General features: G+C 40.0%; 1 long non-coding RNA gene across 2 annotated transcripts in view; it reads right to left on the bottom strand.

Annotated features, from left to right (window-relative positions):
• Positions 1-23,071, bottom strand: part of LOC132540461 (uncharacterized) — a 54,478-nt gene that overhangs the window by 5,478 nt on the left and 25,929 nt on the right. For both annotated transcript variants that reach the window (XR_009551646.1, XR_009551647.1), the window contains exon 2: positions 13,895-14,071. This is a non-coding gene — a long non-coding RNA (uncharacterized LOC132540461). The remainder of the gene's footprint in view (positions 1-13,894; positions 14,072-23,071) is intronic.

The raw sequence follows: 23,071 nt of genomic DNA, 5'->3' as shown, positions 1-23,071 counted from the left end.
TCCAGTCTGCCTCTCTCTTTCCCTAGTAGGGTGGGGCTCTGGGGAAGCGGAGCTCCAGGACACATTGGTGGGGTTGTCTGTCCAGGGAAGTCTGGTCGGCATCATGCTGGCATCCGGAACCTGGTATTTTTTAATGTAATATTCAAGCTCCTCAGGTATCTCAATTCTCTGTTGCCCATTTCTTTCTTTTTTTTTTTAAATTGGGGAATTAATGTTTTACATTCAACAGTAAGTACAATAGTTTGTACATGTATAATATTCCCCAGTTTCCCATATAACAATACAACCCCCACTAGGTCCTCTGAATCCTTCTTGGACCTGTATTCTCCCCACCCACCCACCCCAGAGTCTTTTACTTTGGTGCGATATGCCAATTCCAGTTCAGGTTCTACTTGTGTTTTCTTTCTGATCTTGTTTTTCAACTTCGACCTGAGAGTGAGATCATCCCATATTCATCCTTCTGTTTATGACTTATTTCACTCAACATGATTTTTTCAAGGTCCATCCAAGATCGGCTGAAAACGGTGAAGTCACCATTTTTTATAGCTGAGTAGTATTCCATTGTGCATATATACCACAACTTGCTCAGCCACTCATCTGTTGTTGGACACCTGGGTTGCTTCCAGGTTTTGGCTATTACAAATTGTGCTGCCAAGAACATATGTGTACACAGATCTTTTAGGATGGATATGTTGGGTTCTTTAGGATATATCCCCAGGAGAGGAATTGCAGGATCATAGGGTAGGTCCATTTCTAGCCTTCGGAGAGTTCTCCAGACTGTTCTCCACAGAGGCTGGACCAATTTACATTCCCACCAGCAGTGCAGGAGGGTTCCTTTGACCCCACACCCTCTCCAGCATTTGCTGCTGTTACCTTTTCTGATGTATGACATTCTCATAGGAGTGAAGTGGTATCTTGTTGTTGTCTTTATTTGCATTTCTCTGACAGAGACTTGGAGCATTTTTTCATGTGTTTCTCAGCCTTTTGGATCTCTTCTGTGGTGAATATTCTGTCCAAGTCCTCCCCCCATTTTTGGATGGGGTTATTTGTTGTCTTGTTGTTCAGTTTGGTGAGCTCTTTATATATGTTGGTTATTAAACTCTTGTCTAATGTATGGCATGTAAAGATCTTCTCCCATTCTGTGAGGGGTCTCTTGGTTTGGGTAGTGTTTTCTTTTGCTGTGAAGAAGCTTTTTAATTTGATGTAGTCCCATAGGTTTATACTTGCCTTAGTCTTCTTTGTAATTGGATTCGTTTCATTGAAGATGTCTTTAAAGTTTATACAGAAAAGAGTTCTGCCAATATTTTCTTCTAAGTATCTGATAGTTTGTGGTCTAACATCCAAGTCCTTGATCCACTTGGAATTTACTTTTGTATTTGGTGAAATACAGTGGTTCAGTTTCATTCTTCTGCATGTTTCAACCCATTGTTTCCAACACCATTTGTTGAAAAGACTCTGCTTTCCCTACTTAATAGTCTGAGCCCCTTTGTCAAAGATTAGATGTCCATAGGTGTGGGGACTCACTTCTGGGCTCTCAATTCTATTCCACTGGTCAGTGTGTCTTTTCATGTTCCAGTACCAAGCAGTTTTGATGACAATGGCCCTATAATACAGTCTGAGATCTGGGAGTGTGATTCCTCCAGTTCTGTTCTTTTTCCTCAAGATAGTTTGGCAATTCTAGGTCTTTTCTGGTTCCAGATAAACATCTGTAGAATTTGTTCTATTCTCCTAAAAAATGTGCTTGGGATCTTGATGGGGATAGCATTAAATTTGTAGATGGCTCTGGGTAATATATTCATTTTGATGATGTTAATTCTTCCAACCCATGAACATGGAAGATCTTTCCACTTCTTTGTTTCTTTTTCAATTTCCTTGAGTAATGACTCATAATTTTCAGTATACAAGTCTTTCACTTCTTTGGTTAGGTTTACTCCTAGATATTTTATTGGTTTTGTTGCTATAGTAAAAGGAATTGATTTCTGGATTTCAATTTCTTCTAGCTTAGTTTTGGCATAGAAGAATGCCACTGACTTTTGAATGCTAATTTTGTAGCCTGACACCTTACTGTATTGCCTGATGATTTCCAAAAGCTTCTTGTTGGATTCCTTAGGTTTGTCCGTGTATACTATCATGTCATCTGCAAATAAGGAGAGTTTGACTTCTCCTCTTCCAATCTGTATCCCTTTAATTCCTTGCTCCTGCCTGATTGCTATGGCAAGAACTTCCAACACTATGTTGAATAGTAATGGTGATAGTGGGCAGCCCTGTCTAGTACCTGATCTGAGTGGAAATGCTTCCAGTTTTTCACCATTGAGTATGATGTTGGCTGTAGGTTTGCTATATATAGACTCCACTATCTTCAGGAATTTTCCATCTATTCCCATTTTTTGTAGTGTTTTGATCATAAAGGGATGTTGGATTTTGTCAAAGGCTTTCTCTGCATCTATTGATATGACCATGTGGTTTTTGGTCTTGCTTTTGTTGATGTGGTGGATCACATTGATTGATTTATGTATATTAAACCAATCTTGCATGCCTGGGATAAACCCCACTTGGTCATGATGAACAATCTTTTTAATATACTGCTGTATCCGGTTGGCTAGAATTTTGTTCAGTATTTTAGCATCTACATTCATCAGAGATATTGGTCTGTAGTTTTCTTTTTTGGTTGTGTCCCTGTCTGTTTTTGGTATCAGAGTGATGTTAGCTTCATAGAAGTTGGCAGGGAGTATTCCAGTGTCTTCAATCTTCTGGAAGACTTTTAAAAGTAGAGGTATTAGTTCTTCTTTGAAGGTTTTGTAGAATTCATTTATAAAACCATCTGGTCCAGGACTTTTATTTTTGGGGAGGTTTTTGATAACTGTTTCAATTTCATTAGCTGTGATGGGCCTGTTCATGTTATCCACTTCCTCTTAGTTTTGGAAGTTGGTAGGTATCTAGGAAATCATCCATTTCTTCCAGGTTTTCTAGCTTGGTGGCATATAGTTGTTCATAGTAGCCTCACATGTATGTCGAATTTCTGCGGTGTCTGTTGTGATATCTCCTCTTTCATTTACTATCTGATTTATTTGGGTCTTCTCCCTTTTTGTTTTGTGAGTCTGGCTAATGGTTTGTCAATTTTGTTTACTCTTTTGAAGAACCAAGATTTACTTTCATTGATCTTTTGTATGGTTTTCTTATTCTCAATGTTATTGATTTCTGCCCTAACTTTAGTGATTTCTGTCCTTCTGGTTGCTTTAGGGTTCCTTTGTTCTTCTTCTTCTAGGTCTTAAGATGTGCAATCAGGCTGTTTATTTGTGCTTTTTCTTGTTTCCTAATGTGTGCTTGTATAGCTATGAACTTCCCTCTCAGTACTGCCTTAGCTGTGTCCCAAATATTTTGATAGCTTGTGTCTTCATTTTCATTGAACTCTCGAAACATTTTGATTTCTTCCTTGATTTCCTCTTTGACCCAGAGGTTGTTAAGAAGTGTACTGTTGAGCTTCAACATTTTGGGACTATTACTAATCTTTTGTTGATTGTTAAGTGTTAGTTTAATTCCACTGTGGTCTGAGAAGATGCTTGGGATGATTTCAATGCTCTTGAATTGGCTGATGCTGTCTTTGTGACCTAACATGGTCTACCCTTGAGAATGACCCATGTGGATTTGAGTAAAATGTGTATTCCAGTTTCTTGGGATGAATGACTCTGAAAATGTCCAATAGTTCTAGTTTATCTATCTCTTCATTTAGCTCCCTTATGTCTTTATTGATTTTCTGCCTGGATGATCTGTCAAGTTGAGAGAGTGGGGTGTTGAAGTCCCCTACTATGATTGTGTTGCTGTTAATATATTGCTGTAGCTCTTTCAGTAGAAGTTTGATGTATTTAGATGGCTTCTCATTGGGCACATAGATGTTAATAATTGTTAAGTCCTCTTGATTGACTGATCCTCTGAGCATTAAGTAGTGTCCATTCCTATCTTTTTTAATCTTATCTATTTTAAAGTCTATCATGTCAGATATGAGAATAGCTGTTCCTGCCCTTTTGTGTGGGCCATTGGCTTGTATGATAGTTTTCCATCCTTTCACTTTAAGTCTGTGTTTGTCTTGTTGAGTTAGGTGGGTTTCCTCTAGACAACATATTGTTGGGTTGTATTTTCTGATCCATCTTCCTACTCTGTGTCTTTTAATAGGTGAATTCAGGCCATTGACATTTATTGATATCAAAGACTGAAGATATTTTAACGCCATTCTTGTAGAGTTTTAGAGTGTTCTGATATATGTCCTATTTATGATGGTCTGACTGTTTATAGAAGACCTTTCGGAACTTCTTTCAGGGCAGGCTTGGTGATAGTCGATTTCTTCAACTGTTGCTTGTCTGAGAAGGTTTTGATGCCTCCATCTAGTCTGAATGACAGTCTAGCAGGATATAGTATTCTTGGTTGAAAGCCTTTCTCATTGAGTACTCGATAGATATCTTGCCATTCTCTTCTGGCCTGTAGTGTTTGTGTGGAGAAGTCTGCTGCTAATCTTATGGGTTTTCCTCTGTAGGTGACTCTTTGTTTTTCTCTTGCAGCCTTCAGGATCCTTTCTTTATCCTTATTCCTTTCCATTCTAAATATGATGTGTCTTGGTGTCTTTAAGTCTGGGTTAATTTTGTTTGGGACCCTCTGGGCTTCTTGAATCTTTATGTCTTTGATGTTGTCTAGACTAGAGAAGTTTTCAGCTATTATGGCCTGAAGAATGCTTTCTTCTTCTCCCTCTGGTAAGCCAATAATGCGTATATTGTTTCTTGTGAAGTCATCCCATAGGTCTCTGTTGTTGTTTTCAGCATCTCTTAATCTCTTTTTGAGATCTCTTACTTCTTTTTCAGTTGTCTCTAATTTGTCCTTGATCTTGCTAATTCTGTCTTCAGCTTCATTGATTCTATTCTCTCTCTCCTCTACTGTTATCTGGAGTTCATCTATTTTGTTTCCCTGTTCTGATACTGTTTTAGCTTGTTCAGCTAGTTGTGTTCTTAGCTCAGCTATTTCAGCTTTCAGCTCTCTAATAACCTTGAGATAGTTAGTGTTTTCTTCCAGAGTCTCATTTGTTGTTCCTGTATTTCTGATTACAATTCTTTCAAACTCTTTACTAACTCCTGTGATTATTTCCTTAGCTAATGTTTGGATGTTGACCTCGTTATTTTGTGCTTCACTCTTTGAGGGGCTTTTAGCTGGACTGTTGTCCTGGTTAGTTTCTCCAATATTTCTTCTTGTTGGTTTACTCATTTTATATATTATGTTATGAGTTCCCTCTCTTAGTAATTTTCAAATTACTGATCACTATTTCCTAGATTGACTTGTGTCAATACAGTAAGGTAATTAAAGGGTTCACAGTGGTGGAAGTTGACAGTTGTTTCAATAGTATTTTAATCCCTGAGTTGGAGCTCAGTGATTTAGAAGCCTCTTTTTTTTTTTTTTCTTCTCTGTAGGCTATGGGAGCCTGAGGGCTTCTAACTTAATCACTGACTCCTAACTAAGAGATAAGGCAAGGTGTGGCAGAGATAGTCCGGTGGTTATGCAAAGAGACTTTCACAGCCCCACAGCTATGCCTCGGAGGTATAGGTCTTCTCCTGAATTTGCTGGTTAGATCTCCGTCCCCCCCGTGCCCCTCTCTGCCGCTGCTCCAGATTCTGAGGGCAATAGCAATGGAGACTCAGAGTTGCACTTGGTGAGTCTCCGGGGAGTCCTCTCCTCCCTTCAGCTGTCCCCTTGTTGGTGGGACAGACTGGAGGTGGTATCTCAACTGATAGAGCGTTGGACTGCTACCAGCCACTTAGTCTCTCCCTAGGCTCTTCTCGGTCACCAGCCACGTCTTTGCACTCACCGGTGATTTGGTGGGTTCCTGTAGTCATTCTAGTCCTGTCTTGTTTCAGTCCCAGGTGGTCTCCTTTGGTATTCCTAGTTGATCCGGGAGAAGAGAGGAGAGGAGAGGAGAGAAACAGATCTGCTGCTGCTTCGCCCATTTCTTTCTATGCCTCAGTTTCTCTACCTATAAAACTGGGATAATGACAGCCATAATTTGATGTCTAAAAGTCAAGAGAATTAGTAGATGCTAGCTAAGAACATTGTCTGACACAGGATAAGCATCTACCAAATCTACTATTGCAATTATTATCCACACCTTGACACACTTGTAGTCTTCTACTTTTTTTCAGTTACTAATTTCTAAATCTTCTTCCCTTATCTTTAATCCTTTAAACTCTACCCATTATTTAAAGTCTTGACCAAAAATTTCCTTTTCCAAAAACGTCCTTGAACTATTCAATTCATACTCTTCTCTTTGACTATATATCAATAGGTATGCCATCTAGCCCAATAATTTTGCAAAGTGTGATTTATTACTTCATGGAAATTTTATATTCTACCTGTGATATTATTCAAATGTGATCTCCTGCCCTGGCCTCCCTCAGGCAGCCTGGGAATTACTTGAAGACAGGAACTCGAGTTTTTCTTTGCATAGAGCTCAGCGCCTGGTATATTACCTTTCTTACAGCAGCTCCGAAAACATCAGTTTGTCTTACTTGATTTGCTCCACTGATAGAATGAAAGTTTGCTGTATGTTTTGAAAGTGATGTAGAAAGGGAGTACAGGGGAGTTGGAACCTTTGCCTTCATGTATAGAGCCTTTATAAAGTGGCTAGGCTAGGTAGCCCGCTACTTCTGCAGGGTACCAGAGAGAGAATTAGCCCCTTACTCCTGGAGGGGGTGCCAGCACTGTCTGATTGGTGGAGATGCACCAGTTGGATATTGTACTCTGTGTTTGATCAGCTAGAGCAGGCTTGGCAGTCAGAAAAGCTTTTAGAATAGCACACTGGTAGATTCAAGGAGGTAGGTACAGAGTACTTGGGCATAGTCTCCTCAAGGAGAGGTCCCCTACAGTATAGTTGCTTTCACAAAGAAGTTTTGCAGAGTCAGACTTTTCTTAGCTATTCAGACTAGTCCCTGGGTGGAAAGCTTTGGCATTGAAAGAAACAGGGACAGGTAAGATAGGAGAAGAGCTAGTGTGCCTTTAGGTCAAGCATTTCAGGATATAGTCCAGAATCTTTCATTATCATTCTGGGTGGCCTTGAACTTATGTCAACACCATGATCTTAAATTCTCTAATTTGTCAGCAAGAGAGGGGATCAATATGTAATCTCTAGTGTTCCTGCTGTCTCTAATATTCTGTCATCCTATGAGAGAGAGAGAGATTCTTTGGCTGGAATTCTGGAATTTAGATTCATCTGGCTAATGGAACTCAGCTGAGTCAGCCCCTTGGGTGTGCACTGGTCTCATTTATTGGGAGTAGTCCTGCTTACAACATTCTTGGAATCTTTCTCCTTCCCCACCAAGTCTGAGAAAGTAAGGACTTGAGGGTATAGAAAAATGAAGAGATAGTAGGGTAACAGTGGGAACATATCTTAAATTGAGACCACCTCTGTTTACCTAATCAATTGTACTTGCCACTCAACTATCACAGTGTGTTCCCTTCTAGCTCTCCTGATGAAAGGATTGAAGTGAAGAGGTCTAGGGAGATGAAGCAAGACTGTACTGAGGCTTGGTGCCAACTGCTCACAAGTGGTCAGAGCACTGATAACAGGCCTGAGGCTCAGCCCTGCTGGTGCATTCCTTTCTCTTTCTCTCTCTCTCTCTCTCTCTCTCTCTCTCTCTCTCTCCAGGGTTATCACTGGGGCTCAGTGCCAGCACTACAAATCCACTGCTCCTGGAGGCTATTTTTCCCATTTTGTTGCCCTTGTTGTGGTTGTTATTGTTATAGCTGTTGTTGTTGGATAGGACAGAGAGAAATCGAGAGAGGAGGGGAAGACAGAAAGGAGGAGAGATAGACACCTGCAGACCTGCTTCACCACTTGTGAAGCGACGCCCCTGCAGATGGGGAGCTGGGGGCTCGAACCGGGACCCTTACGCAGGTCCTTGTGCTTAGTGCCATGTGTGCTTAACCTGCTGTGCTACCACCCAGCCCCCACCCCCCATTTTCTCCATGCCAGAGAATACTTTTCTTTTTCCTATTCAAACAGATGTTCTAGTAGCTTTCATCAGATGTCCCTGGCTGCCCTATTCCAACATTATTCCACTCCCCCCACCAACTTAAGTAGTACATCCTACTAATTCACCTGCACTTCCCACCAAGGCAGCCAGTCTGCCTTCCTTATTTACAGCACACTCCTGGAGTGTGACATCCTTAAGACCATGGCTGCATATCTCTCTTGTACCTGGAAAATCATTCTGGGGAAGAAAAAAATGGCTGCTGTCATGGAAAATTGTGTTATATTCTTGGATTTGGGGGATAATGTGAAGGCAAATTATCCTCTAGGGTAGAACATGCACAAGGATACCAGTTTTTGTAGAACAAATGATCAAATGTGGAAACAAACATCTGTCCTACTTATTTTACATTCTTACTTTACTTCTCCTTCCCCCTATTCCTGGCAATAACAGCCCTCAGAAGGTGCCTGGTCCTGTGACATTCACTGGAACTGGGGCTGGCGGTGGGATGGGGAGTGGTGAGATGGAAGAGAAAACACATGGCCCCTCTAAGGAATTTGTAATCTTGTTAGAGAAGCAAGGCTTACACACACTTTCAAGAACTTTTAAGGACAGTCAAGAGTAGGGAGAGTTTACCTGGGGTCCTCGTTAAGCTTGAGAGTATTAAAAAAAAAAAAATCCCCTTGCTTTTTTCTGGAGAAAGGATCCAGAGTTTCCAGATTTGGCAGACATGACAGACCAGAGGACAGCCTCCTCAGGACTCTGCCTGGATCCCTGAGGGTTATAGAGGAGCCTGCTTCTGTGAGCTCTGGGACCCTGTCTGCTACAGGCAGGGCCTCCTGCTCTCTGAGCTGCAGGGAAAATACTATCTAGCTAAATCTGGATTTATTTACTTTTTCATCTGCTCTGCTCAGAGCTCCATTTTCATTCCTTACCACTCAGCCAAACCCTATAAAAACAGTTTCCAAAGGGAATCTGGGTTTCAAGTTACATCACCATCAAATAATTGATGTTCTTCTGGAAGAGATCCAGAATTAAGTTGGGGACCATTTGTGAGGAAAAATGAGAGGCCTAATAGACAACCACTCCTAATATTGCAGACAGAATTTCTGTAAAGGATTTTCAGAATCTCATTTGATGAGATGGCTCACATATTTACAGCAAACATCTCTGCATAAGTTCACAAAGCAGATGACAACAGAGGCAGCTTGATAGAAGAACTCAGATGTATTGGTGAGAGGTGGTCAGTCAGTAGGGAGCACGAACCTCTTATCTATTAATTTCTCTCCAGTACTGTTAAAGGCCTCCAATGTCCTACGACTTTTTTCTTTCTCCATCTGGAAGTGTCTGTGGAGACTTAGTCCTTCCAGCCCCCAAATACCCCCATATCCCAAGACCCGGAGATTCCCAGACTCTGCCTCTATCTCTATGCTGGATGCCATCTACAGCATTTCAAAACACAAAGGCTCTGTTCTTCCAACAAATACTTCCAGGGTGTTCAGACTTTCCCTGTGACACAGTCCAGTTTCACTGTTGTCAAATCTTGAAAAGTGGGCCTCACGGTGACCTTAAGACTCCACCTTAGCAGTTGATGTTTATTTCTTCCCACATGTACTGATTAGAGGTAGGGGATAGCTATGCTCCCAGTTTTCCACTTAAATATGTGCTTTTAAATACTTGACCATAATGAGCTCCCTTAACCTACACTTATGTAGACCTAATAATTTAAAAAACATTTAATGTACTCGCTAACTTGATTATAATCTTCTACAACTGTTCTATAATCTTCCTGACCCCAGCTCTCTCATCCTACATCGAAACTTCCCTGCACTGCTCCCCTCTCCATCTTCCCTTCCTAAGATCCTTTCCATCTGCCCTTCACCAATGTTTGAGCAGCTGTATGAGCACAAAATGTTTAATTTGGGAACAGTCTGTGGGAAGGAATGCTTTGTTCGTTTCTAAAGTAATGCAAAGCTTAATTTAGAAAGGAATTCTTTGTGTTCTGAAGTCACAGAGATTATAGATTGCACCGCAGAGGCAACCTGATGATGCAGCACTTTGCAGCACTGGGTTTTTCTGCAGCAGTTTCATTTTTCTTCTTGTTCAGAGACACTGTGGGTCAATCCAAAAGAAGCATTTACTCCCTAAGGACAGGATTATGTCTTCTTCAGTCTCTCTATACAGTTAGTGCCTAGCAAGGATAAGCAAGACTGGAGTGCTCTTATATGCTGGATGGTACTACACTGACGATTAGACCCCAAGTCCCCACTCTGGCGTTAAGCTTGATTCAATCAGATTCCAGAACTAGAAAATAATATTAGTTAACTGAGTATGGAGGACAGCAGTACAGATGTGATCTGATCAAACTACCATTGCCTTCCTTGACTACAGATACAGGAAGATAATTAAAATGCCAAGATTGGACAGTATCAATTACTATCAGCTCTAATGTATACACTTGATAAGAAGCTGGAAAAGAATGAGAAGCTAGATCTAACAAAGTAGATATGGAGGGAGGGACCATGAAAAGTTGCAGGTAAGAACAGTATATCATTACTACCATACTCACAGTACTTAGGGTGGGAACAGAGTCAAGTTCCTACTCAACAGTACTGCCCCAAAACCATCATTCTGCTGTGCATGGCCAACACTTTCATTTGACCTCTGGTGGCCACAGGCAAAGTAACCTGTCAAAATGTTAGGGGTGCTTCTTTGTTGTCATGGGATGTTTCTTTTTCTTTCTTTATTTTAATTTTTTTTAATTTTCTTTATTTTATTTATTGGATAGAGACAGCCAGAAATCTAGAGGGAAGGGGGTGATAGAGAGGGAGAAACAGAGAGACACCTGCAACATTGCTTCACCACTGGCAAAGCTTTCCCCTTGCAGATGGGGACTGAGGGCTTGAACCTGGGTCCTTGTGCACTGCCACATGTGCAGGTGCGCCACCACCCAGTCCCTCATGGGATGTTTCTGAAGTACATGATCTAAAGAATCCAGAAAAAGAATTTAAGCTCTAATTCCTAAGAGTTTAGATACACAGATTGTGTAAAAATCTAGAAGTCTATTAGGGCTATGAGGGAGATCCCTAATAGAGCATCACTTTGAATAAAGAAACTCTGGTAGAGTGGATCAGATCCAGTAGGAGCCTTTGAATGTGGAAAACATGACAAGGTTCCAGGTAGAGCTGAATGTTGAGCCTCCCCATTTTTCACCTAAACCCTCAAGCCCCAGTATATTCTGGAAGTTGAGAAGGCTAGGTTTTACATAGGGAACAAATAAACCAAAAACTGTGTCACTAAAGGCAGAACTATCCTATACATGGACATCATCTTTAAAAGACCTAGAAGACCTTGTCCTGTCTTGGTTAGGGAGGAAGACAACTACTAAAGGCCAATGATTTGGGAGAAGTGGGTGACAGCCCTGAAGCAACATGTGGGGAGGCCAGAGGCTATAGGATGGCAAGGAGAGCAGGAGCACAGGACAGATGGACCACATATATGGAGGACAAGTCTGCATGGTGAAGTGGTGGTTGAATTAGCTATTTCTTTTGTATTGTGTGATCTACATTTTATTTAAAATGCTAGTTGTTGTCTTGACATCTGTTAGAGTTCTGCCTGTGAGTGTTTGCATCTCCATTTATTTTTCATTAACACTTACTAGTGGACCTAGGAAGATATAGAGAAATAGCAAGAAATAGGAAAAGATAGAAAAGCAGATTTAGAGAAAGCAAAGAATTGCAAACAAAGAGATATATGTAAAGGTATAGTGAAAGTGTCCAGAAAAGAGTCTGATACAGAGAAATGCAAGGAGAAAACCATTGGGGGTGAAGGGTGGAAACAGACTTTATTAAAACACGTCTGCAAAATCTTGGGATCCTAGCTAGAACCCCTAGTATAATCAGGCCTTGGTGGATTGAGCCTCCAAGGATTAAGAACCCCAGAGAAAGCACAAAAAGTTCACTGTTTTTGTTTGTCCGGGGTTTTGATTTCCTGGCAACTGTATTGCTGGCGTCCTGACACACTGCCTGAGCTCCTCCTGCTGGCCACTTGGCAGAACTTCACCAGCTGGGTCCAAAATGGAATAGCAATTGGTAAATTTTCTGGTGCTTTTGCTGATCCATTCCACTCCCCACCCCAGCCCCCTTTTCTATTCTTTCTTTCTTTTCCCAAGTCTAGGTTTTTCTGAAGAGTTCCAGGGTCTAAAAGTTCTGACTGATTTTATGGCCTTGGTGCTTACAGCCAGTGTCAACAGTCCTGAGAGACCCATACTAATGAGAGTGCCCTCAGGAGGCTGGCTGGGCAAACATTTAGTGCCATATATAAAGTGTTATGGAAAGGCCTGAAGGGAACTAATTTGGCCTTAAGGCTTCTTTAAAGTGACTGTTCGAATTAATCTGGCCCTTGGGAACTGGAGCTGAGGTGAGGACTGTCTAGTTCTGAGCAAATGTCATCCAAATAAGTCCTGAGAAGAAGCTCTCAGGGCAATAGCAATGGTGCTCTTCCTCTTCCTTTCTCTCTTCTCTCTCTCCTTCATCTTCTCTGCAAGAGGAACTGCAATGTGCAAAGCTCCTGGGGTGGGAGGGAGAGAAACACAAGCCTCCCAAAATGCCAAGCCTATTTTACTGCTAAGAATAGCTTTTATCTCTAGGAGGAAAGGCAGACGATCTGGCTTTCTCTCTCTTAGCTGAATGTTGATTTTAAAGAGGTAACACTCAGCCATAAGAAGATAATGAAGCCTAATCCCTATCTTTCTTAAAGTGATTGTATTCTGTGTCACAGAGGCTGAAAAGGGGTAAGAGGTACAGGGTAGAGGAAGAGATAAGGGTGTACTGGACAAGGAGCCTTTGTTGCATGCTGAACACTAGCTTTTGCAGCCCCAAGTGATGAAAGTAGTCAGATGCTTAGTATGTGGCTCTGGAGTAAGCAATGGATCCAGCAGGAGCTTTAGGTAGTGCTCTCCCCACTCTAGCTGCACATGGGGTTCCCCCTGGAGGCTGGAGGACATAAGTCCAGGCCTCTGATGATACTTGGCTCATTTTAAAAAAAAGGGATTCTTGTACTAGCCACCTACCCCAGCTACTCAGAAAAACAAACCATCTCTCTAAAAATCAAAATTTCTTCTCTCAGGGCAGAAAGTATAAATGTTCCTGAAACATTAGGTTAGAGGCATAGCGTCATTCTTGAGGACTCCATGAGAATATCAGAGAGAATTCTCCTTCCTTTGACAACTAACTGCACAACTAACAAAAAATAGTACCAGCCTTGGGAAAAACAAAGTCCTTTATTCTTCATTTCTCTTTCCACCTTGAGCACTGTTTCTTTTCCTCATCCTCCTTACCTCTCTCTACCGCCTCTCCATTGGGTCAGTCTTTTGCTCACATTGACTCATGGTCCAGTCTCTGACTTCCTTTCCCACTCACCACTCATTTGCCAACAGGATCTGTCCACCTGGGAAGAGGGTTTATATTGAAGGAAAGGGAAAAAAGAGTAGTTGAGTCGGATGCAGCTTGCTAGCAGGGCAAACAGATATCCCACAGAATTTATAGGCAATCAGATTCTGGGTCTTTTTTTTTTTTTTTTGGCTCACCATTTAGTCTAAAAACCATAGCCTACAAACCCCTACTTGACAATGGACCACCTATATTACCCTCTAGCTCCAACAGTCCTTGTCCACATCTACCATTCAAAAGCTTTTTAGTGACCCATGAGTAAAAAAGGAGGAGAAGGACCTTGTTAGCATTTTCCAGATGCAAATATTGATATCTACATATAAATACACAAATTTTATAATGCATGAATGTAATTCCTAAGCAATAGAAACTAATTCTGACTCTGTTGAATAAAAGAAAATAGCCCAATTCTGACTCTGTTGAATAAAAGGAAATACCCACAAAATATGGAAAAAATTAAAGATGAATTCTCTGCAGAAAGCTTCATCTCTCTGTAATGCTGTAGCTGAATACATTTAGTCATTTCCAAAATGGTTCTGTAGACTCTGGGGCCACATTGTGTTGCATTCTGGGTGGCCTGTGACCAGCAGAGGGCAGACTTTAGTTGTAGACAGAGCCCTACAGAGCAGATGAGGAAAGGCAATTTAGGATTTCAGGGTTGTAAACTGCTTATTCCATGCTATAAATACCCAGGTTAAACCTACGCATACCCTTGGAAATATAGTCCAAGATTTTGACACATCCAAGAGAAAAGATTGAAATAGATAAATCTAAACAGGAAATATTATTTTGTTTATAAGAATAAAGCCTGAGTAGGAAAGACTGCTTCTGTATTCCCTCCTCTAAGTCTGAAGCTGCTATTTAATGTGAGTCACTGCAGTGACTTGTCTCCATCTTGAAGCTTCCATAATCACTCAAAGATGCATGTTATTTGGAGAGGAGAGTTGGTTTTGTATGCACTTGGGAAAGCAGGTTTTGTGTCTAGGACTTAGTGCATAAGTTCCTATTGTGGGCCATTTACTCTTGTCTAATGACTATAGAGAAACTCATTCATTAGAAATCACAGAAGAATGGAGACTGTTATAAATGTTTCCTTGATAGTAAAGGTATACCTTATGGTCTGGCAATTTCTCTCCAAGGGATTTATTCAACGAACACAAAAATACTTATCAGAAAATATCTATGTACACCTATATTCATAACAGCACTATCTGTAATAGCCCAAGCTTGGTAGCAACTCAGATACCCAACAAAAGATGAGTGCTTAGGAAACCTATTGGAATACTACTCAATTGTGATGAAATCTCCATTGCCAAATCTTGGATGGAAATTGAAGGCAACATGTTAAGTGAGATAAGCCCAAATACTGAATAATTTTAGTAAAAGATAGAATTTAAGAAGCAGAGAAAGCAAGGGAGAATCCAGAGTGAAAACTGGTGAGGCTATTTTCAACAGATCCAAGAACATTAAATGGGGAAGTCATTTAAAGAGGTGGCTGAGAGGGCTATGTGGATCTGGTGCATTATTGTGGAGGAGGATTTAAGTTGGTGGTGGGAGTGGTGGGCAGACACCTATGGGGGGGGGACATAAAACCTTCCTCCTTCTGCACCCCATAATGTCCCTTGGTCCATGCTCCCAGAGGGATAAAGAATAGGAAAGCTATCAGGGGAGGGGATGGGATATGGGGTTCAAGTGGTGGGAAATGTGTGTTGTACCCCTCTTATCCTATGGTTTTTGTCAGTGCTTCCTTTTTATAAATAAAAATTATACTTAAAAAATGTACTCATGTAACAACTGTCTTACAGATCATTATTTCTATCTTTTTTTCTTTTTGCCTCCAGGGTTATTGCTGGGGCTCAGTGCCTGTACTATGAATCCACTGCTCCTGGCGATCATTTTTTCCTTTTTTTTTTTTTTATTGGATAGGACAGAGAGAATTTGAGAGAGGAGGGGGAGATAGAGAAGGAGAGAGAAAGATAGATCCCTGGTTGACTGCTTGTGAAGCATCCCCCTGTAGGTGGGGAGCTGTGGGGTTGGAACCAGGATCTTTGTTCAGGTACTTTGTCCTTTGCACTACGTGCTCTTAACCCGGTATGCCATGGCCCGACCCTCTAGATCATTATTTCTCTAATAAAGAGGAAAATGTTTCTTTGAAATTCAAGGCAGTATAGCAGCTCTACCACTAAGTACGATCCCAAGAAAACTGAAATGTGCCCAAACAAAAACTTGTACATCAATATGCATTGCAGCATTATTCATCATACCCCAAAAATGAAAGCAACACACATGTCCACTGATTGGTGAATGAAATGTAGTATTTCTGAACAAGTTAATATTTTCTGATGGTAAAAAAAAGGTTTGAAATACTAATACAGTTACATACAGCTGGACCAACCTTGAAAACATTACCCTGATTGAATCACAAAACAAAATAACCAATATTACTCCATTTATATGAAGTGCCCAGAATAGGCAAGTTTATAAGAAAAAATAGATTAGTATCCCAACCACATTTTTAGGAGAATAGAACAAATGCCACAAATGTTTATCTGGAACCAGAAAAGACCTAGAATTGCCAAAACTATCTTGAGAAGAAAAAACACAACTGGAGGCATCACACTCCCAGAACTCAAATTGTATTACAGGGCCATTGTCATCAAAACTGTTTGGTACTGGAACATGAATAGACACCCTGACCAGTGGAATAGAATTGAAAGCCCAGTAGTAAGCTCCCACACCTATCGACATCTAATCTTTGACAAAGGTGCCCAGACTATTAAATGGGGGAAGCAGAGTCTCTTCAACAAACGATGTTGAAAACAATGGGTTGAAACATGCAGAAGAATGAAACTGAACCACTATATTTCACCTAACACAAAAGTAAATTCCAAGTGGATCAAGGACTTGGATGTTAGACCAGAAACTATCAGATACTTAGAGGAAAATATTGGCAGAACTCTTTTCTACATAAATTTTAAAGACATCTTCAATGAAACAAATCCAATTACAAAGAAGTCTAAGGCAAGTATAAACCTATGGGACTACATCAAGTTAAAAAGCTTCTGCACAGCAAAAGAAACCAATACCCAAACTAAGAGACCCCTCACAGAATGGGAGATCTATACATGCCATACATCAGACAAGAGTTTAATAACCAAAATATATAAAGAGCTTGCAAAACTCAACAACAAGAAAAGAAGTAACCCCATCCAAAAATGGGAAGCGGACATGAACAGAATATTCACTACAGAAGAGATCCAAAAGGCCAAGAAACACATGAAAAAATGCTCCAAGTCTTTGATTGCCAGAGAAATGCAAATAAAGACAACAATGAGATACCATTTCACTCCTGTGAGAATGGCATACATCAGAAAAGGTAACAGCAACAAATGCTGGAGAGGTTATGGGGTCAAAGGAACCCTCTTGCACCGCTAGTGGGAATGTAAATTGGTCCAACCTCTATGGAGAGCAGTCTGGAGAACTCTCAGAAGCCTAGAAATGGACCTGCCCTATGATCCTGTAATTCCTCTCCTGTGGATATATCATAAAGAACCCAACACACTCATCCAAAAAGATTTGTGTATACCTATGTTCTCAGCAGCACAATTTGTAATAGCCAAAACCTAGAAGCAATCCAGGTGTCCAACAACAGATGAGTGGCTGAGCAAGTTGTGGTATATATACACAATGGAATATTACTCAGCTATTAAAAACGGTGACTTTACCATTTTCAGCCATATTGGACGGAGTTTGAAGAAATCATGTGGAGTGAAATAAATCAGAAACAGAAGGATTAACATGGGATGATCTTACTCATAGCAGTAGTCGAAAAACAAAATCAGAAGTGAAAACACTAAGCGGAACCTGGACTGGAGTTGGTGTATTGCACCAAAGTAAAAGACTCTGGGGTAGGTGGTAGAGGGAGAGTATAGGTCCTAGAACATGATGACAGAGGACCTAGTGGGGGTTGTATTATTATGTGTAAAACTTAGAAATGGTATGCATGGACAAACTATTCTATTCACTGTCAAATGTAAACATTAATTCCCCAATAAAGGGAAAAATAGAAAAAAAATAGATTAGTAGTTGACAAGGTAGGGGGTGAGGAGAAAGGAGGAATAGAGAATGACTGTTAATGAGTATGTGATTTCTTTCTGAAGTGATAAAAATGTTCTAAAATCAGATATTGACAATGTTGAACAAAAAAATTGCTAAAAACCACTGAATTGAATACTTCATAAAAGGTGAACTATAGCTCAAAAAAAAAAAACCAACCCTGTTTAAAAAAAAAAGATTTTGACAGGGGTGATTGTTATGGAGAGAAACCCAGAACAGGAGAAAAAAAGAATATTTTAATTCTGGGAGAACTAGTTTTATCAACCATTAAAAAAAATTACAACAGAGTTGATTCAGTGCAGGCTGGAATAGAAGTGGTCAAGTTCAGTGTAGGAGGCAATGAGAATTATTCACAAAGTTGTGCTGATTCTTCATCTTCTCCAGCTGGCTGACTTGTAAAGAACTGACACCTCTCTGTGTGGACTGTGGTAACATGGGTGCTGTGTCACTCAAAGTAAGAAGATCATTTGTGTTGTTATGGTGACCCCCTGTGCAGAGAGAAATAAGGAAGAATCACACTCCTCAGGCCACAGTAATAAGAAAGACTTCTCAAGCTCTCCAGAACTGGTGCAGATTGGAGGTGATAATATTTCAGTCACCACCTCAGTTGCTGTTGGTCTCTTGGTCACACCTGAGTTGCTGATGTGTTACCAATAACTCCTGTTGAGTCTAGAAGCTTGTATTCTGTCTCTCTTGTAGCTCTCACAGTACCATGCAGAGGTTAAGCCCAGGAGAGCCATTAGTAAATACGTGTAAGAAATGGAGAAACAGACAAACATATTAAAATACTCTGGGATAACTGAACCTCTTGGCCAGTCTTGGTTGATCCAACCCAGAGGATGTATCCCTTAGTTAGAAAGTGGGGAGAAACAATTTTTTTAGACTATGCTGTTTCAAAACAATGTACTCACAGAGTGCTGAGTCTGTTTTGTTGAGTGCCAAAGTGTTAGGCAGGACGGGTTCCCAGGTATAGGTGTGCAGACTCTCTACTATAACATGCTCAACACACTTTCAGTTTATTACCATTTCAAGTACAGTTTCTGGAAAGAAATGAATACATAAATATATACTATTGAGTCAAAATTGGTTTTATTTCCTTTTTTAAATTAAAAAAAAGTATTAGTGATTTAATAATGATTGACAAGATTGTGGTATAAGAGGGGTACAACTCCCACCACCAGAGTTCCACATCCCCTCCCTTCCACTGGAAGTTTTCCTATTCTTTATCCCTCTGGGAATATGGATGAAAGATCTTTATGGGGAGCAGAAGGTGGAAGAATCTGTTTCATTTCTAAGGTGAATAATAAAGAAACTCTGAAAGTGCATGCCTTCTAAAGTCTATGTTTATTGGTTTAAAAGACAACTTCCCATTCTGTAGTAGTTTATGACAACCAGGAGGAGCAATGATACTGGAATATGATAAAATATTTTCCAGTCCTGTGTTTTTCTCTAACTCTGGTCCTCTGGGTGAATGCTACGTCTTTTAGGGAGCCAGGGACTATGTCTAACTGTGTCTTACAAAACCTGCTTAATTATAGATTCAGCTATAATTCCCATCAAGAGATGGGAACTCAGTAACTAATTAAGTAGCTAGAGCACTAGAGTCAGAACTCATAACACTTCCAGCTGTGACACAAATAGGAGGTTAACAACAAGTAACCAAATGCCAGTTGCTTTAAATGTTGAAAAAAATATGAGTTTAGTAGTAAAAAAGATTTAAAAAAAAACTGAATGCATGAATTGGGGGTATCTGTGGCCATTTCTTTCATTTATTCCTTTAGAAAACATGTACTGTCTGCCTATTGTGTACCAGATGTTGTGCTAAGGCATTGGCAATAGAAGTATGAATGAAAAAAATGAGTCTGTCTTTAGGGAGCTTAGATCCCACAGCTACATGAAATACCTGTTCAGTTGTTGTTTACAATTACACACACACACACACACACACACACACACACACACACACACATATCACAACTTTCTTAGCCATTCATTTGTTGCTGGACACTTAGGTTGCTTCCAGGGTTTGACTATTACAATTTGTGCTGCTATGAACATAAGTATACATAGATCTTTTTGATGGGTGTGTTTGATTCCTTAGGATATATTCTCAGGAGAGGGATTGCAGGGTCATAAAGTAGGTCCATTTCTAGACTTCTGAGAGGTGTCCACACTGCTTTCTACAGAGGCTGAACCAATTTACGTTCCCACCAACAGTGCAAGAGGGTTTCTTTGTCCCCATAACCTCTCCAACATTTGTTATCATTTCTGATGTATGACATTCTCACTGGAGTGAAATGGTATCTCATTGTTGCCTTTATTTGCATTTCTCTGACAATCAATGACTTGGAGCATTTTTTCATATGTCTGTTGGCCTTTTGTGTCTCTTCTTTGGTGAATATTCTGTTCATATCATCTCCTTAGTTTTGGATGAGGTCATTTGATTTTTTGTTGCTAAGTTTGGTGATCTATGTGTATATTTCGATTATTAGTCTTCTGTCTGATGTATGGCATATAACGAACTCCCATTCTGTAAGGAGTCTTTTTGGGTGGTGGTTTCTTTTGCTGTACAAAAGTGTTTTAATTGGATGTAGTCCCATTGGTTTATTTTTTATTTTGTCTTCCTTAAAGACACCTTCATTGAAGGCATAAAATGCCTATAAAATTTAGAATGAAAAGAGTTCTGCCAGAATTTTCCTTAAGTATTTGATAGTTTCTGGCCTAACATCCAGATCTTTTGTGTTTGATGAAATGTAGTGGTTCAGTTTCATTCTTCTGTACATTTCAACCCAATTTTTCCAATACCATTCATTAAAGAGACTATCCTTTCCTCATTTAATAGTTTGGGTTCCCTTGTCTAAAATTATATGACCAAGTTGAAATACAAGAACAGAAGGGGAAAAACTAAGCAGAACTTGGACTGGAGTTGGTGTATTACACCAAAGTAAAAGACTCTGGGGTCGGGGGAGTGTTCTGGTCCTGGAACATGATGGCAGAGGAGGACCTAGTGGGGGTTGAATTGTTATGTGGAAAACTGGGAGATGTTATACAAGTACAAACAATTGTATTTTACTATCGACTATAAACCATTAATCCCCCAATAAAGAAATTTTAAAAAAATTAGATGGCTGTAAGTATGTATCCCATAATTTCTTTATCCAGTCATTGGGCATTTAGGATGCTTCCACTCTTTGGTTATTGTGAATAAAGTGGCTGTGAACATAGGAGTGAATATATCCTTTCAAATTAGTGTTTGCATGTTCTTTGGATAATTGCTGAAAAGTGGTATTATTGGATTATAAGATATTTCCATAGAAGTGATGAAATCTTGTCTTTTGTTACAACATGGATGAAGCTGGAGAGAATTATGTTGAGTAAAATAAACCAGAAAGAGAATAACAGATAATCTCACTTGTAGGCAGGACTTAAACAAAGCAAGGAATAATGAAAGATGAAACTTTGATGGACTGTGTTCTTTCACAGCAGATTCAGGACAAAGAGGAAGGAAGTACTTTGATAAGGAGGACTGAGAATCTAGTGCCCTGTGCTAGAGGAGGACAATGGTGTTGAATGAGGTGTACTGACATTTATCTTGGGGAGATACGAAACAGTACAATATACCTCTAAGTCAACATTTCCTCAATAAAATTACTTAAAAAGCAAAAACAAACAAAAAAGACAAGTTTGGTGTATATATACAAAACAGAGTACTACTCAAGTATGAGAAAGATGAAATCTGGGGGCTGGGTGGTGGCTGAGTGTATATGTTACCATGGCAAGGACTTGGGTTCATGCCCTGGTTCCCACCTGCAGGGGAGGAAGCTTCACAAATGGGGAAGCAGTGATGCAGATGTCTCTTGTTCTTTTTCTCTCTCTAACTCCTCCTCCTATCTCATTTTCTCTGTTTCTATCCAATAAATAAATATTTAAAAAGAAAAGATGAAATCTTGCCCTTCGCTATGATATGGAAGGAATATTGCTAAGAAAATAATATTGAGAGAAGTACAAATACAAACACTTATAGATGAGACTTACTTAATAGAGACGGGGGGGAGAACACAAAGTGAAACTTAGGGCCTGGTGTATTGCATCAAAGCAAAGGACTCTGGGGAAGGAGGGGAGGGAGGGGGTTCCTGGGACATGGTTATGTAAAAGAACCTAGAGTGTTCTACAGAGAACTTTCACAGGGAGATGAGAAATTGTACCCATGTGTCAATTACTGAACTGTAAACCATTAACCACCCTAAAAAACTTTTATATATAGACTGAGTACCTACTACAAACCAAGCACTGTTCTAAATAACAAACTAAATAGACGGGAATCCCTGCAATTAATTAGGTTCATCTTCTAGTTGTGGGGAAGTATACTGACATTTATCTTGGGGAGATGTGGAACAGTACAGAATGTAAATAATACATAGGGTACATAATTTAGGAGATCTATATGAAGAGAAATGAAGTATGAAAAAAGAGAAAGAAGTAAGGAAGGAAGGTGGGCAGGAGGAAGAAATGTAATGTATTAACATACAAGGAAGGACACATTTGGATGTATGTTCCTACAGACATTTTTTTCACATGCATACTCCATTTATTTTGACATTTACAGAAGTTCAGGGTAAGAGGCATCATATAAATGTATAGGATGCTTGCTGACCAAAATCAAGACCTCTGCAGTATGAAAGGAGGTATATTGCTTTCCCCCTCTGCTTCCCTTCTCCCTCTTTTCATTCAGACTCCAGTGGCCTCCATGTTGCTGCCTCTCCTTCTTCGTGGTAATTACACAGCCAGGTCCACAGTCTTGAATATGGAGACCTATGCTACATGAAATAAGCACTGTGCCAGCTGGCACAGCACACTGGGATGTCAAATGTCAAGGATTTTGTGTCTGCGTGATTAATTCACTGCTTCTAATGGCTATTTTTCCCCCTGTATTTTATTAATTTTTTATTTGGTAGAATAGAGAGAAATTGAAAGGAGAGGGGAAGATAGAGAAGGCAAAAGAGAGGTACCTGCAGACTTGCTTTACTGCTCTTGAAGCTTCCCCCTGAAGGGAGGGACCAGGGGCTTGAAACAAGATCCTTGCGTATGGTAGGTAATGTGTGCACTCAACCAGATGTACACAGACTGGCCCCTTTTGATGACTTTACTTACTTAACCTTTTTATAAATAAAAAAAAATGATATCCAAAAATCAGGTAAACCAGTCCAGCCTCTCATAACCCAGTGCTTTGGGTTGGTTCTCTTCATCTGTCACGCATTTCAGGTTCCTTTCTTATTGTGCTAGTAATTTTTCTTTAAAAAATTCAAACTACAGGGCAGGGGTAGATAGTATAATGGCTATGCAAAAAGACTCTCATGCCTGAGGCTCCAAAGTCCCAGGTTCAATCCCCTGGACCACCATAAGTCAGAGTGCTCTGGTAAAAAAAAAAAAAAAAAAAAAAATCAAATCTGTTGGGGTTGCTTTTAAATTACTTTCTAGAGGTACAAACTGGTTAGACTTATC

This window comes from Erinaceus europaeus, chromosome 9, assembly GCF_950295315.1.
Source record: "Erinaceus europaeus chromosome 9, mEriEur2.1, whole genome shotgun sequence".
Taxonomy (NCBI): domain Eukaryota; kingdom Metazoa; phylum Chordata; class Mammalia; order Eulipotyphla; family Erinaceidae; genus Erinaceus; species Erinaceus europaeus.
Note: the sequence above shows the minus strand (reverse complement) of the source record. Positions and strands in the feature narration are given on the sequence as shown.